Raw genomic sequence first — 14,696 nt, 5'->3', positions numbered from 1 at the left:
CTTACTTGAAGAGTGATGGTACAGTATCACCGTGTGGAAGCTTTCCTTTCTTAGCGGTTGTGCATCGTGTTTGCGGCACCGTCCATGGATCATCTCTTGTGAGCTATGCTTTCCTTGTGTAAATTGTTAAACTTCATGTGTCTCTCTCTTTGTCTCCAATGTGAGTTTATCTCAGGACTTCCCAGATCGATATTGAAAGTTTTCCTACAGGGGTTAGTCCAACAAAATATCCAATATCTACAATAGCATACTATCGGCTCAAAGATCAACCTAGACACCATGTCTAATTTGATTTAGGAGGGCATTTTAACCTAACCATCATGCTTAATTTAAACTCCCTTGGAAGTAAGAACATCAGCCCTAAACTAAGCACCATGCTTAATTAAGAGATAAATGAAACTACTCCAAACCTAGACATATACTAAAGCAAATAAAGGTAGCATGAAAGCATTTATAGAGTTCTACTCAAGTGGAGATGAAGTAGTGTGATTAGTATTTAACAGATTGAGCATTGTTGGGTATTCTTAACATCATTACCAAAAGTAGACTAAGTTCTCTAAATCTAGTAACGATGCCAAAAATGTCAAACCTATCCCTCACACCACTTAAGCCAAGTTGTCATCCCCAACATGATATAAGAGACGCGGTATTGAAATATGCAATTGCTCTTCTAAATTAATAATGAACGGGATCTGCAAGCGCACAGATTAATACCGATGTAGCATTTTAACCGGGAAGTATTCCAGGTATCGTTATTTATATTTTTACCAATGGGAAGGGATTAGCAATCATCACTATTGATTACAGAATAGAATATGAGATTGAGCATCTATCATAGCATGTATAATTGAGAACATTATATCTAACTCTTCATACAGGGATAAGTGTCACATAAAAGATATATGAAATAATAATAGTGACAAGGATAACTAATCTGATCTAGCCACATAATAAATATGATAAGCACCTCAATTAGATACTCTAGAAAGTCATTAGCATGGTATTAGAACGAACTACAAGAATATTCCCTAAGTTATTCTCAACTATATAGTCTAGCATTATCATAGTTAGTGCAAGCATACTTAGCAATCATTGTGAGACAAGACTACGCCCATGCATAGTGATATTAGCAAGGAATATGAGAAACATAGCAATCACTCCCCTGTAATAATGTTGCTCTGCCAGCCCAATACACGAGAGGGGGACTATATAAGAATCAATGAAGCTGTCACTATCACGAACTACCCCACGATCTGGCATATTGGGTACAATCACAGATAAATATGGTATAAGCACCACGCCTACATAATATCTATCATTTACCCATGGATCCAATGGATAAACGCTATACGATCCTAAGCATGTATATAGATCAAATCTAACTAAGCCAAGTACATAACTATGATAAACTAAGAACAATATAATCTTGAATATAAGCAAGTAGAGCAAAGTCATAAGCAATATATTGAAGTAGAACAAAGTCATATTCATAATATTGAAGAACAAAGATAATTAGAAAGCAATTAGAAGCACAATTAGTGAATTACCAAGAATCCTCTTGACAGATCCGGAAACCTATCGAAGATTGACTCCTTCTAGTTCTAATCCTATGTAGCTCTACTAATCTAGATATCTAATTGATGTGGTGGCTCTAATCTTGATCAGAGGCTTCTTCTCCCTTGAAGAACAATGAATTAGGGTTGAGAGACTCTCTCCTCCAGGGGCCAGGGGGTCTGGTTTTATAGTCCCTTCAAGTGAATATAGGCCGTTGGATCAAACCGACATAGATTGTATGGTTTAGATTCATCCTTTAGGTCGGTGGAGATCTCCCACGAAGCAGAGTCCTGATTTGACTCCCAGAGGGGGCGGGCGCCCTGCCTCTAGCCCCGTTTCGCCTCCGCTTCGGTCTCGTGGCTTCTGGAGTCTTCTAGATGTAAGATAATTGCACGGCATGTTAATATCTCTATGTAATCCCGACGTGTGGGCCTTTCTTCCGTATTTCCTGATAACCCCCTGCAGAAATAGACAAACACCAAAACTCATGGAATTCTATCAGATAAAACCCTAAGTCTAGATATTGATTTCATTTGGATCCTTTTCTTTATTTATTTGATAATTAAATTTGATACTTAAGGACCGTCAACAAGCATGTCTCAAAGGTAGGGACAACCAACATAGCAACATGGCAAATGATGTTTTTATGTAAAATACTCCCCCAAGCTTGAATTTTGCAAAATTCAAGTTTGGATGAATTTAATTCAATGTTGTATGATGATTGGTTGGACATACCTTGTGCTTGTCATTCATCCGATCTTCTTGCTCCAATCCTAGAAAGGTTAGCGACAAGAATACCCGAAGGAATTTTTTTACAATTATCCTTATATGATCAATACACAAGGTAATGTTGCAAATAATTAAAAGCTCATGTTACGATCTGATCAGTGCTTATTTTAGGACACTAAGCTTTTCCTTGGGAAACCATCAATTTATGTCGGCGAAGTGGTTTCCCCTCCAACGCTGACCTATATCAAGATCAACTCAACGAGATCTGCAATATTTCATATAGACATATGCATCGACAACCGCCCTTTTAAAGTTTTTATAAATAGGAAGGAAGAGGGGGTTGGAGATCTCGAATGTGGTGATGTTGGAGAGACCAATGGATTGTGAAGATGTTGCATATGAGCATGGAGTAAATGAAGTGGCTATGAAATAAATTCCATGCTCATTAATGCTTAGAGTAAAATCCATGTGGTATGGTGAAAATGATAAGGTGAATGTGGTAAAAAAGGAAAAGAAAAAGGATACACGGACGACTTGGTTCGAAACTAGCACAGCTACCGTTCCCCGGCAACGGCGCCAGAAAGCTTGTTGGGTATTTTAAACACAAACAGAAAAATCCGCAAGCGCACGGATACCGATGTAGCTTTCACCCGGGAGTATTCCAGAGTATCGATTTTCCACAGAGAACGTGAGTGTACTAATTAAGATCCATGATCGCCCAAGAATAACTATATAATTATTTTTGGTGGGAAGAGAGGAAGTTTCCTGAGAGTTCTCTAGTTGATCTAAGAATCAAGAATTACTTCAAGATTATCTATATCGGGACATCAGAGCTCTAACCACAGAAAGAGATGAGAAGGGGGCTAGGAAGGTCTGACTACGGTCCTACAAACACTGATCCGAACGTGGTGGCGTCGACCGTTAGGGCTGTCACTACCCTAAGGCTACCACAACAATCCGCAGGATTGGGTGCAATTCCAAGTAATCGCAAGACTAAACACCACGTCTAATCTATTAATTACTACTCTAGCATTATAAAGACTAGAGCACTTGATGCAAGCGAGAATCCAATAAATAACTTGAATATAAATAAAAGTAATTAAAGAACTCAGGAATTATGAATTAAAGAACCTGGAGAACGATGAAGAACGAACCAGATGCTGCAAAAGTATAATGTTGAGGAAGATCCGACAGAACCGGCTCCTCCTCCGCTCTCCTCTTCTCTCTCCCTATTTTCTAGATTACAACTAGAACTAACTAGAACTAGAACTAGAGGAACTAGAACTAGAACTAGATGAACTAGAACTAGATCTAGATGAACTAGAGGTAGAACTAGAAGAACTAGAGGGATCCTCTCTACTTGGATGAAGAATTGAAAGCCTAGCTTTGATTCTGTAGAAGAGGTATGACCTGCAGGGGCCAGGGGGTCTGGTTTTATAGTCCCTTAATGTGAATCTGGGCCGTTGGTTCAAACCGACATTGATTGAACGGTTATCCTTGATCCTTTAGGTCGGTGGAGCAATATCTCAAAAGAGAGTCCTGATTGGACTCTGTATGAGGGCGGGTGCCCAGGAGAGGAGGGCGGGCGCCCTGTCCCGGAGTCCTCTCGGCCTCCGCTTCGGTCCCGTGCCTTCTGGAGTCTTCTAGATGACAGAAAATTGTGCGGCACGTTAATATCTCTATGTAAACCCGACGTGTGGGCCTTTCTTCCGTATTTCCCGATAACCCCCTACAGAAATAGACAAACACCAAAACTGGTTGACGGTTAAAACCCTATGTCTGTCAGATAAAACCCTATGTCTAGGTATTGGTTCCATTTAGATCCTTTTCCATGATTGGTTGACGGTTAAATGTGAGCATTAAGGTCAACATGTGCTTCCCCCTTTTTTTGGTAATTTTGCATTATCTCCTCTTTGTTAGTGTGGCTTCGGATGTTGATCCGAGCAACGTTGTCGGCTCGGCAGTTGCCGATAAGGATGCTGCCGACCAGACCAGCCGCGAGCAACCCGTGGAGCAGCCCACGGTTGTGCCCACGGCAGAAACCGCCGAAGAGGATCCGGCTCAAGACAACGCCTCCCCCGAGCAGCGTTGTGGAGGAAGGAGACAAGGTCCCAACACCCCTCCCGCTGAAGAAAAGAGGGCCCCAACTCCGGTCCCGGCGGAGGCATCCACACCGGAGGGCTCCCCTAGCCGCGGTAAGGGTCCAATGATACCCGTTACCGTGGCTGGGGGCGCCGAGGAGGGCGCCGAGGCCCAAGCGGCCTTTGATGACGAAGTGGAGGAGATCCAGGGGCGTCCCCACAATGGTCGTCAACACGTTTACATGTGGCGCCAGCGTGGGGACCACTGGGCCGCCCACGAGGAGCTCGCCGAGACTGAGGAGGCGGCGAGGGTAGAGCGCGCTGCTAAGCGGCTCATTAATGAAGTTAAGGTGAATGATCCTGTATTCTACCAGAGTATGTATATACTGTTGCTTACTCACTGTATGATACGTATATTTCTCGCAGGGTGCAATAAAAACGGCGAAGTACCGAAAAAGGTGCTTCGACCAAATTGAAGGTATAGTCGTCGAGAACAAGGCCCTGACCACAGAGGTGGACCGCCTTCGGTTGGAGGCCGAAAGGGAGGCGGCCGAGAAGGTGGCTCAGGAAGAGCGCCTGCTGGATCTGAATCGGCGACTAGCCGATAAGGATCATGAGAAGAAGGGTAAGCCGAATGATTCGAGCAGTTGTTCTTTAACCGCGTGGTCAGTTTTGATGACCAGCAATTATTGCTTCAGGTCTGGAGGAGGAAATCGAGCGCCTCCGACAAGAGAGGGATCAGCTCGACCAGGAGCGTACCGGTGCACTGGAGACCGGGCGCAAGGTTGGCGAGGAGCTGAAGAACAAGAATCGGGAGTTGGCTGGTAAGAGCCGTTTCACCCTTTTGGACCACACGGTTTTCTTTTCCACTTGTTTATACTGCCATAGTATGTTGCTGACTGTTTGCTTGGTTTTTCTTTAAAACTCAATCATAGTGCTTAAAGTCAACACTAAAAAGCACCTCGACGAGCTAGTCAAGGAACGGGACTCCTGGAAGATGAACTGCATCAAGATCTGGAAAGGAGTTGCCCCAGTACTTGACTTGATTATTCCCGAGCTCCTCGAGGACTAGCCCCGCGCGCCGGAACTGACCCCGGTCGAGAAGGCACAACAAGCGTGGGGCTAACTTCAGCAGTTCGTCAAGGATGCCAGGGAGTTTGCCAGAGCGCACGTCCTTAGCATGGTACGTGCTCACTACCTCTTGGTCGACTTGTCCCGACTAGAGAGGGGATATCCCAAGGAGGTTGGTCCCAAGGAGGCAGATGACCTTCGTGTCGGCCTGCTCGACCTATCGTCGACGGTGATCGGCGATATAAATCTCTGCGCGACGTCAACTCCCCCCGATCAGCCCGGATCAGATAGGTCGGCCAGGGAGCTATCGGGGGCGTCGATCACAGGAGATGGGCGGTCGACGCCTGCGGTCTCGACCAGCCAGGCGCCGGTGGCCCCGACCCCTTCGGCGGGACAAGAGAGCCGTGCGGGTGATCAGCCCGAGCAGTAGGTCTGTAGAGTAGTCTGTAGGAGTAGACTAGAAACTGCCCAGAGGGGTGTTTATTGTAAACTTTGTATATAAAGTTTGTAATAAAGTTTCATTTTTGAGAACCATGGTTTTGAGCGCTGTAAACAAATTTGTTTGAGTGTTGTATCAATAAGTCATGTTGATTGGCCTTGAGGAGCTTGTCCTGGAAAGTTATTGTGGTGCTTGTCGAGTATTCTGCATATGTAAAAGTGTATAGCAAAAAAGGCAAACTTTATTATTATTCATAAAAAAGATTTACAAGTAAAATGTACTGAAACTTAGGGATAGAAGCGTCGTAGTCTGTCTATGTGCCAGGAGTTGGGCAGGCGTGTTCCATCTGGGTACGCTAGTCTATAAGATGTAGGGCGTGTAACTTCGGCGACCACAAAAGGTCCCTCCTAAGGTGTGGATAGCTTGTGCATTCCCTCCTGGCTTGTTTTCTATTTGAGCACCAGATCACCGACCACGAAGGAGCGATCCTTGACGCTCCTGTTGTGGTATCGTCTAATGGCCTCGAGATACTTTGCTGTTCGAAGGCAGGAAGTCAGGCGTCTCTCTTCTGTGCAGTTGATCTCAAATTCTCTGGCGAGGTCTTCTGAAAACTGGTTGAAATGTTCGACTCTGGGAGATCCGAAAGCTACATCCTATGGGAGCACTGCCTCGGCCCCATAAACCATAAAATAGGGGGATACACCCGTGTTCGGCTAGGCTATGTTCGAGGACCCCAGACCACAGCCGGTAACTCTTTCATCCACCGTCCTGGTGCCCTATCGTTTTCTGTGTACAGCCTTTTCTTTAAAGCATCGATGATCATTCCATTTGCTCGCTCGACTTGACCGTTGGCTCACGGATGGGCTACCGATACATACTTTATGACTATGCCTTTGTCATTGCAGAAGTCCCAAAATGTAGTGCTGGTGAACTGAGTGCCCAGGTCGGTGATTATGCTATTGGGAACCCCTAATCTGTGTATGATTTGATTGAGGAATTCCACTGCCTTCTCGAAAGTTGCTTTGACCAGTGGCATGTACTCGATCCACTTCGAGAACTTGTCGATTAGCACGAACACGAATTTGAAATTGCCGGGAGCCGACTTGAATGGCCCGATCATGTCAAGACCCCGACATGCAAATGGCCAGGACGACGGAGTCGTCTGGATTTCATGAGCAGGTACATGAGTCCGCTTGGCGAAGAACTGGCATCCTTCGCAATGTTGGACCAGTTTCTCGGCGTTGGCCACTGCAGTTGGCCAGTAGAAACCTGCTCGGAAAGCCTTTCCGACCAGTGTTCTAGGGGCGGCGTGGTTACCACAGGATCCAGCATGTATGTCTTCCAACAACTTGATGCCATCGTCTTGGGATATGCATTTCAACAAGACTTCTGAGCTTGCGTTCTTACACATAAGTCTATTATCGACCAGTATATAATTTTTGGAGCGCCGAATAAGGCGCTCGCTCTCTGTTTTGTCTTGAAATCCCGAACCGTCGCAGAGATACTTAACGAAAGGAGTGCGCCAGTCGTTGCCATTGGTGGTCGGAGCGGCGCTTCCTACGAGCAGCGTTTTGTTGTGTGACTTTTCAGCCAGGTCCGTTCCGACGCTAGGTGTGTTAATGTCCTGAACGAAAACACCTTTCGAAATCTGGGCCCGGGAGGATGCTATCTTTGACAGCACATCTGCTGCTTGGTTCTTGTCCCGGACCATGTGGATGTACTCTATGCCATAAAAATTTGATTCCCACCTCCGGATTTCTTTGCAGTATAGGTCCATCTTTTCATGAGTTGTGTCCCACTCCTTATTTAGCTAGTTGATAACTAGGGCAGAGTCGCCGTAGACATAAAGGCGCTTGATTCCCAGTTCAACGGCCAATCGTATGCCATGTAGGCATGCTTCGTCTCGGCGACGTTATTGGAGGCTAGAAAAAGGATCCTAAGGACGTAGCGAAGTTTGTCCTTATTTGGAGAGATAAAAAGTATTCCAGCACCGGTTCCATTGATGTTTAGGGACCCATCGAAGAACATTGACCAGTGATCGAAGACATCCAGAGAAGGTGGTGCGTTGAGATCCGTCCATTCCACAATGAAGTCGACCAGGGCTTGAGACTTTATGGTAGTGCAACTCTGGAAATCCAAAGAAAATGGGCATAATTCCATGGCCCACTTTACAATTCTGCCGTTGGCGTCCTTGTTGCGCAAAATGTCTCCCAATGGAAAGCTTGTAGTAACCAAGACCCAATGGCCATCGAAGTAGTGCTTCAGCTTTCTTGAGGTGATTAAGATGGCATAGATTAGCTTCTGTATCTGAGGATACCTGGTCTTGGATTCGTTTAGGACTTCGCTTATGAAGTATACGAGCCTCTAGACTTGGTAGACGTGGCCTGGTTCATCCCGCTCGACCACGAGCACTGTGGAAACGACCCGATCAGTTGCTGCTATATAGAGGAGCAGGTCCTCGTTAGGTTGAGGTGCGGTGAGGACGGGTGGTGAGGTGAGGAAAGCTTTGAGCTGGGTGAACGCTGCGTTGGCCTCTTCTGTCCAGGAGAACTTTTCCGATGCTTTCAGAAGTTTAAAGAAAGGAAGCCCTTTTTCTCCCAGCCTGGAGATAAACCGGCTGAGAGCAGCCATGCACCCCGTGAGTTTTTGGATGTCTTTGACATTCCTGGGTGGTCTCATATCGAGCACCTCCTTGACTTTTGAGGGGTTTGGCCGTATCCCGTCGCGGCTGGCGACGTTACCGAGCAGTATACCAGAGAGAACCCTAAAGATGCATTTTTTGGGGTTAAGCTTCCATTTGTATTTATTCAGCGCTTTAAAAGTGCGATCTAAGTTATCGATCTGGGTGGTCGCGTCCCTGGTTTTGACGACAACATCGTCGACATAAGCCTCGACGAGGTCATCACGTATCTCGTCGTGGAGGCATTACTGAATAGCGCGTTGATAGGTGGCTCCGGCATTTTTGAGTCTGAAGGACATAGTGGTGTAGCAATATGCGCCGAAAGGAGTGATGAAGGAAGTCTTGATCTGGTCGTCTTCCTTTAGCGAGATCAGGTGATAACTAGAGTAACAGTCGAGAAAAGAGAGGAGTTCGCATCCGGCCGTTGAATCGACAACCTTGTCGATACGAGGGAGACCGAAAGGATCTTTAGGACAGTGTTTATTAAGATCAGTGTAATCAACGTACATTCTCCATTCATTATTCTTTTTTCTTACAAGGATCGGATTGGCGAGCCAATCAGGGTGATACACTTCTTTAAAAAATCCGGCTACTAAAAGCCGTGTGATTTCTGTCCTAATAGCCTCCTTTTTGTCAAGAGCGAACCGTCGCAGCTTCTACTTGATAGGTCTTGCACTCTTCGAGACATTTAAGGAGTGCTCGATCAGGTTTCATGGGACACCAGGCATGTCTACGGGTTTCCATGCAAAAATGCTTACGTTGTTCTTTAGAAACCTGACGAGCGTGTTTTCCTATTTGGCGTCCAGGTTGGCCCCGGTGAGAGCCGTCTTCTCTGGGCTGCCGTCGACCAGCTGTACTTCCTTGTGCTCTTTGGACTTAGAGCTTTTCCTAGGAGTCTCCTACTCGGGTAGTTGAAGCTGGTCGGGTGGAATTTGCGTGGCTTGAGCTGCAGTTTCTGCCATGCGAATCGAGAGATCAATTGCCTCGGTGACCTTGATGCTTTCCTCTTCGCAAGTGTATGCGGTGTAGACGTTGCCTCTGACGGTTAAGACGCCCTTCTCGGTTGGCATCTTGAGGACCAGGTATGAGTAGTGCAGAACTGCCATGAACTTGGTGAGCGAAGGGCTGCCTAGAATTGCGTGATTGGTTTCGTCGAAGTCGGTGACCACAAAGTTGACGAACTCTGTGCGGAAGTGGTCTCGTGTTCCAAACTAGACGGGCAGCGTTATCTGTCCATGGGGTACTAAACTTTGACCCAGTAGGATGCCCCAAAACTGAGCGTCATACGGCTTCAGCTACGCCAGAGTTAGCTTGAGAGCAGGCAAGCTGTTGCGGAAAAGGATATCAATGGAGCTACTCCCGTCAACAAGCACGCGCTCGAACCTGACGTTGTTGATGCACGGGTCCAGAATCAGAGGAAACGCCCTGGTTCTGGGATGGCGGCCCACTGGTCCTGCCTGTTTAAGGAGATCTCTCTATGCGACTAGGGGGGGAATTTTGGATCAGCAATCAGGCCATCGGTGTTGTCCACATTAAGGAAAGCTCTCTTCAAGAGCTTTCTTTCTCGTTTGGACTCGATGGAAACTTTGCCTCCAAAGATGGAGTGTACCACGTCGGTGGGACTGACATATTGGTGCCGTGGGTCCCTATCCTGGTCGTCGTCTTCGTCTTCCTGAGGGTCTAATGAAGATGCCACCTGAGTAGGTGCGACCTTCAGGCGCGGCTCATCCTGCGGAACTTGCCTTGGTCATGTGGGTGGTGCGCTCACAACATGTTCATGTTGTTGCTCTTTCACATGATATTGGTCCCTTCTGAAATCTCTTGGTTGCCATTCTTGGCGTGCCCATGAATTCCAGCGAGGAGGCAATGGAGCTTGTCTTGAATGATGAAACGGGCGTGGAGGGGGATCCCATCGTGGTGCTAGCATCTTCTGCTCTTCTTGGGGACGATGACTAGCGACATAATACCTGCCACTAGCTTGTTGAGAAGACTCCGGAGCGTGACCATAACGACCAGGGCCTTGGTACTTAGACCTGCCACCGGCTTGCGTGAATGGCCTAGATTCTTGATGGTTATGAATAGGAGAGACGGGCCTCCAATTACCCCCTGCATATGCAGTTGGCTGGCGACCTTGGAGCTGCTTCTCCAACTCCTTCATTTGAGCTTGCAGCTGCTGAAATTGCTGCTGGAGCTGATCTTTTTTCAGGACTTGCATCAGCCGTGGCATGGTACGATGCAACCACCATAGGCGAGCATAGAAGGTTATTTTTAGTGCGAGCTGTAATTTCGCACCCAGAAAATTTGACTACACGTCTTAATGTACATGTCCAAAATTCATTCATAAAAGCTTGCCTGACAAGCTTCTTTAATTCAGCTGGCCTATTGGCCTTTACAGATAGCACATAAGGTTCTCTCACAACATCGAGGAACTCAGGGACGTGTGACACTTGCGTGGACGTCATGCTCCTCACAACGCGTGCACTCAATTCGGCATGAAGCTTCTTGACGTGGCTCCGCTTCCTTCGATAGTTGCGAAGAGCATTCTTCTTGTTCTTGGAGCGCGCATTGCACATCAACCAGGACAAGGAATAAGAGGCGTCGTTAAGCGCCTCAAGGGCTTTCATCTCAGCAGGTTGTAAATTGCGCTCTTGAGCAATTGGGGTGAGCTCAGGCTCATTCAAAAGCCTGCGAGCTTCGATGATAGCAGTTTGTCTTGCTTTTCTAGCCTCGGTGGCCATGTACTGGCGAGCCTCCTTCAACTCTGTGGCTTGAGTTTGTGCGGACTCTTGCGTGGAGTGGTAATACTTTTTGTCTCCATGAGTGAATACCGCCATGGGAGCTTGAGTGCCGAAATAAATCAGACATGGAGCAGGAGAGAACTTCATCGCCTCTTCGATGGTGACGGCAGGGAAGGACTCACCTGCGAGAGGGAATCCTTCCATTAGTACACCATGTATAAAAACTTGTATGGATGAATATATGTTTTCCAAAGCTTCGCATGTATATAACAAATATATGCACGATGTACTTCTCTTCTAGTTTTTTTCAAAAGCTTTGGCCGCTTGGACCAGCAAGCCGTGCTCAATTTCTTCTCTCCCTTTTTGAAACCCGGCATTGAGAGTGAACCAAGCACACAAACTAGGCACTGAATGCTCTTTCGTGTATACAAATAAATATGAGTCTGCATAAGCATGCAAGACATTCTTTTAATGATACGACAAGATTGTTGTTCTTCCTTTGTGTATAAGCCGGGAGGCATGTCTTTGGAGTAAGCATCGTCCAATCACATATGACAACCCTGAACGAGCGATCATTTTTTTTTGACGACCACAGAGGCGCAGCAAAGATGGGAGGAGAATCGGGTCCGACCGGGCATGCCATTTTGTTTGGTCGAAAACCGAGCGAAGACATAGAAAAATAATGTAATGCAACGGAGACACATGTACACATATTCGAGAACCACATATTTCATTAATTCTTTCTTGAATACACAAAATACATGATCAACAAAAAAATGTCTTCTTCCGTCTTCAGCGTCATGCTTAAGGAGAGGTCTGACTTGTAGAGAAAATTGCGTAGTTCGCTGATTCCTGGGGCCTGTTAGGCGTGTTAGGCGCGTCCGGTTAATTACATTTGCAAGACTAGCTTGTGGAAAACCTCCGATTAAGCTGCGCTTTATGGTTGTCAAATATATTGGTTGCCGTCATAGCCATATGCTATATACGGCATAATAATTATGGGTGACTTTATCTCGCCGAAACTTGGTCGTGACATCGCCATCGCCACATCAGAGTAATAAACGGAATATGTTAATATAAAGGGGGTGACTTTCGCCTTGTCGGTGCCCAGTCATGTACGCCGGCCTTCATTAACACGAACATGTGTGAGTTGCTTTTGCCTCATCGGTGCCCAGCAACAATGTATCCGATCCCGTTAATTAGGACGTGTAGGTGGACTAGTGACCTCGCCTCGTCGGCACTTAGCCAGAATTCCGCCTAGCCTTGTCGGTACTAGACGCATATAGTAGAAATCCGCCAAACATCAATTAGCGGCAAAGTATTGCTTGAACGATGCTTTCTCATCATGAGATCAAATCGACAGCCTCCCGCCATCAATATTTCGTAGCAAAACGAGGCGTTCTCATCTCGTCTCTTGACTTTTCATTATTGCGACAAGCGGGAATTTCCCGTCTAACATGTTGCAATGAGCGAGTTTTCCGTCTCGTGCGTCTTGTCTTTTATCATCATGAAGAGCAAATGTTCTCATCTTGAGCACTGCAACGAGCGGAAATTTCCATCTCGCGCATCCCCTCTTTTAGCATCGCGACGAGCAAAAATTGAAATCAATCAATTAGCGGTAAAGTATGACTTGGACGATGCCTTCTCATGAGAACAAATCGACAGCCTCCCGGCATCAATCGCATTAACTCGAGCGTTACACCAAATTTGGTGGCAACGACTTTTGTATGTAGGAATATAACTTATAGAGGCAAACGCCTCGCCGATTATTAAATCTTCGTCCGTAATCAGGCCAATACGACCTCTTCGCCATTGTAAAAATAATAGGGAGTAGGCTAAAACGACCCCTCCGCCGCCGTCGTGACGAGCTGAAATTTCCATCTCGCGCGTCTTGCACCCCTTTTTAATGTGTAGCTTGGCTTTGTCATCAGCAAACTCAACAGCCTCTCAACATCAAGATTTTGCTCATGGCGATAAATGCGGCAATCTTGACTCACGCATATCTTGATCTTTAGTCACCGGCAACTTGATGACGTCCTCGCGCGGCGAGGGTTCTAACGTCATCAAGTCTCATTAAACTCAACATAGTAGTAGATTGAAGGAACCAATTGCTCTCGACACCTTGCCATGCTTCAACGCTGATACATACATGCACTTGTTGATATATCTAAATTGGATGCTTTCCAGAGAACGTAACAGGCAGCATCATGTATATATGATGCGGCCGCAAGAACCAGGGAATTGCTTGATCCTCGCCGGTGTTGCTTCAGCACGAACTTGTAGGAGCAAGGGCGCTTGATCCTCGCTGGTGTTGCTTCAGCACGGACTTGTAGGAGCAAGGGCGCCTCGTGACTGACTTCTCGGCGAGACGAGCTTCAAGGCCTTGGCGTGTCGCGTGGGCGAGCAGATGCATGGAACCGGCGGCATGTGCGTCAACGAACCAAAGAGCCTGGCGGCGAAGTGCGTCAACGAGCAGGGGCTAAAACCTGTTGGCGGGGCTGGTTTATATAGGAGCAGGTAGGAGGCGTTGGCCTCCTGGCCAAGTAAACACGTTCGTTTAGATTGAAGAAAGGTCTGTTCGTAACCAACCCGCCACGAGTCACGGATCAGTAAGACGTACCCAACCAGGGCAAGATCAGCTGGCCTATATACGTATATATACATACACAATCCAACTCTAACCAACCAGAGTCCCGGCTGATCTTGACCAGGCACATTAGCATACGTGCATGTACACGTACAATATTAGACCATAAATTATATATTATTAGAAATTCCATGCGCTCTTCGATGGGACTTCATCCGTAACCAAATAGGTCTCCCTTTCTATATATCTCAACGGTCCTTGACCTCTATATCCTTTTAATATAATATATCCAATTAAACAAGGTCGTTCGTGACTTTGACGTGAAGAGCCTGGACTACCCCAGGCTTCTCAATTCATGTTCATGGCATCCCAATTAATCATGGGCCATTTCATATTAAATAGATGCTAATCAAATGCCACAACGAGTCATATCCAACCAGGTCCATCAGCTAGCATATATATGTATGTACACGTACACAATCCGTCTAACCAACTAGCCGTGAATCACTAGGTATGTATGCATATACACACGTACGCTACCAGCATCTACTCATAAATTGCAATTGAAAAAAAATCATGTACTTTCCAATGGACCTTCACTGATGAATTGAAGAGGCATAGCACATGTATCATAGGCCCCTCCACTAGTACACAGATGCTCTAAGCCGGCGGGGGCAAAAAATTTTCACAGGCGGTTTTACTTGTAACACGACTGTGTTGTAAATTTGTACGGCAAGATTTAAAAACCGCCTGTGTTAATGGATTTGCACAGGCGGTTCACATAACGAGACCGCCTGATTTACTGCAGCATTAACAC

Source organism: Sorghum bicolor, chromosome 7 (assembly GCF_000003195.3).
Source record: "Sorghum bicolor cultivar BTx623 chromosome 7, Sorghum_bicolor_NCBIv3, whole genome shotgun sequence".
Lineage (NCBI taxonomy): Eukaryota > Viridiplantae > Streptophyta > Magnoliopsida > Poales > Poaceae > Sorghum > Sorghum bicolor.
The sequence above is the reverse complement of the archived record's forward strand: the minus strand, read 5'-3'. Positions refer to the sequence as shown.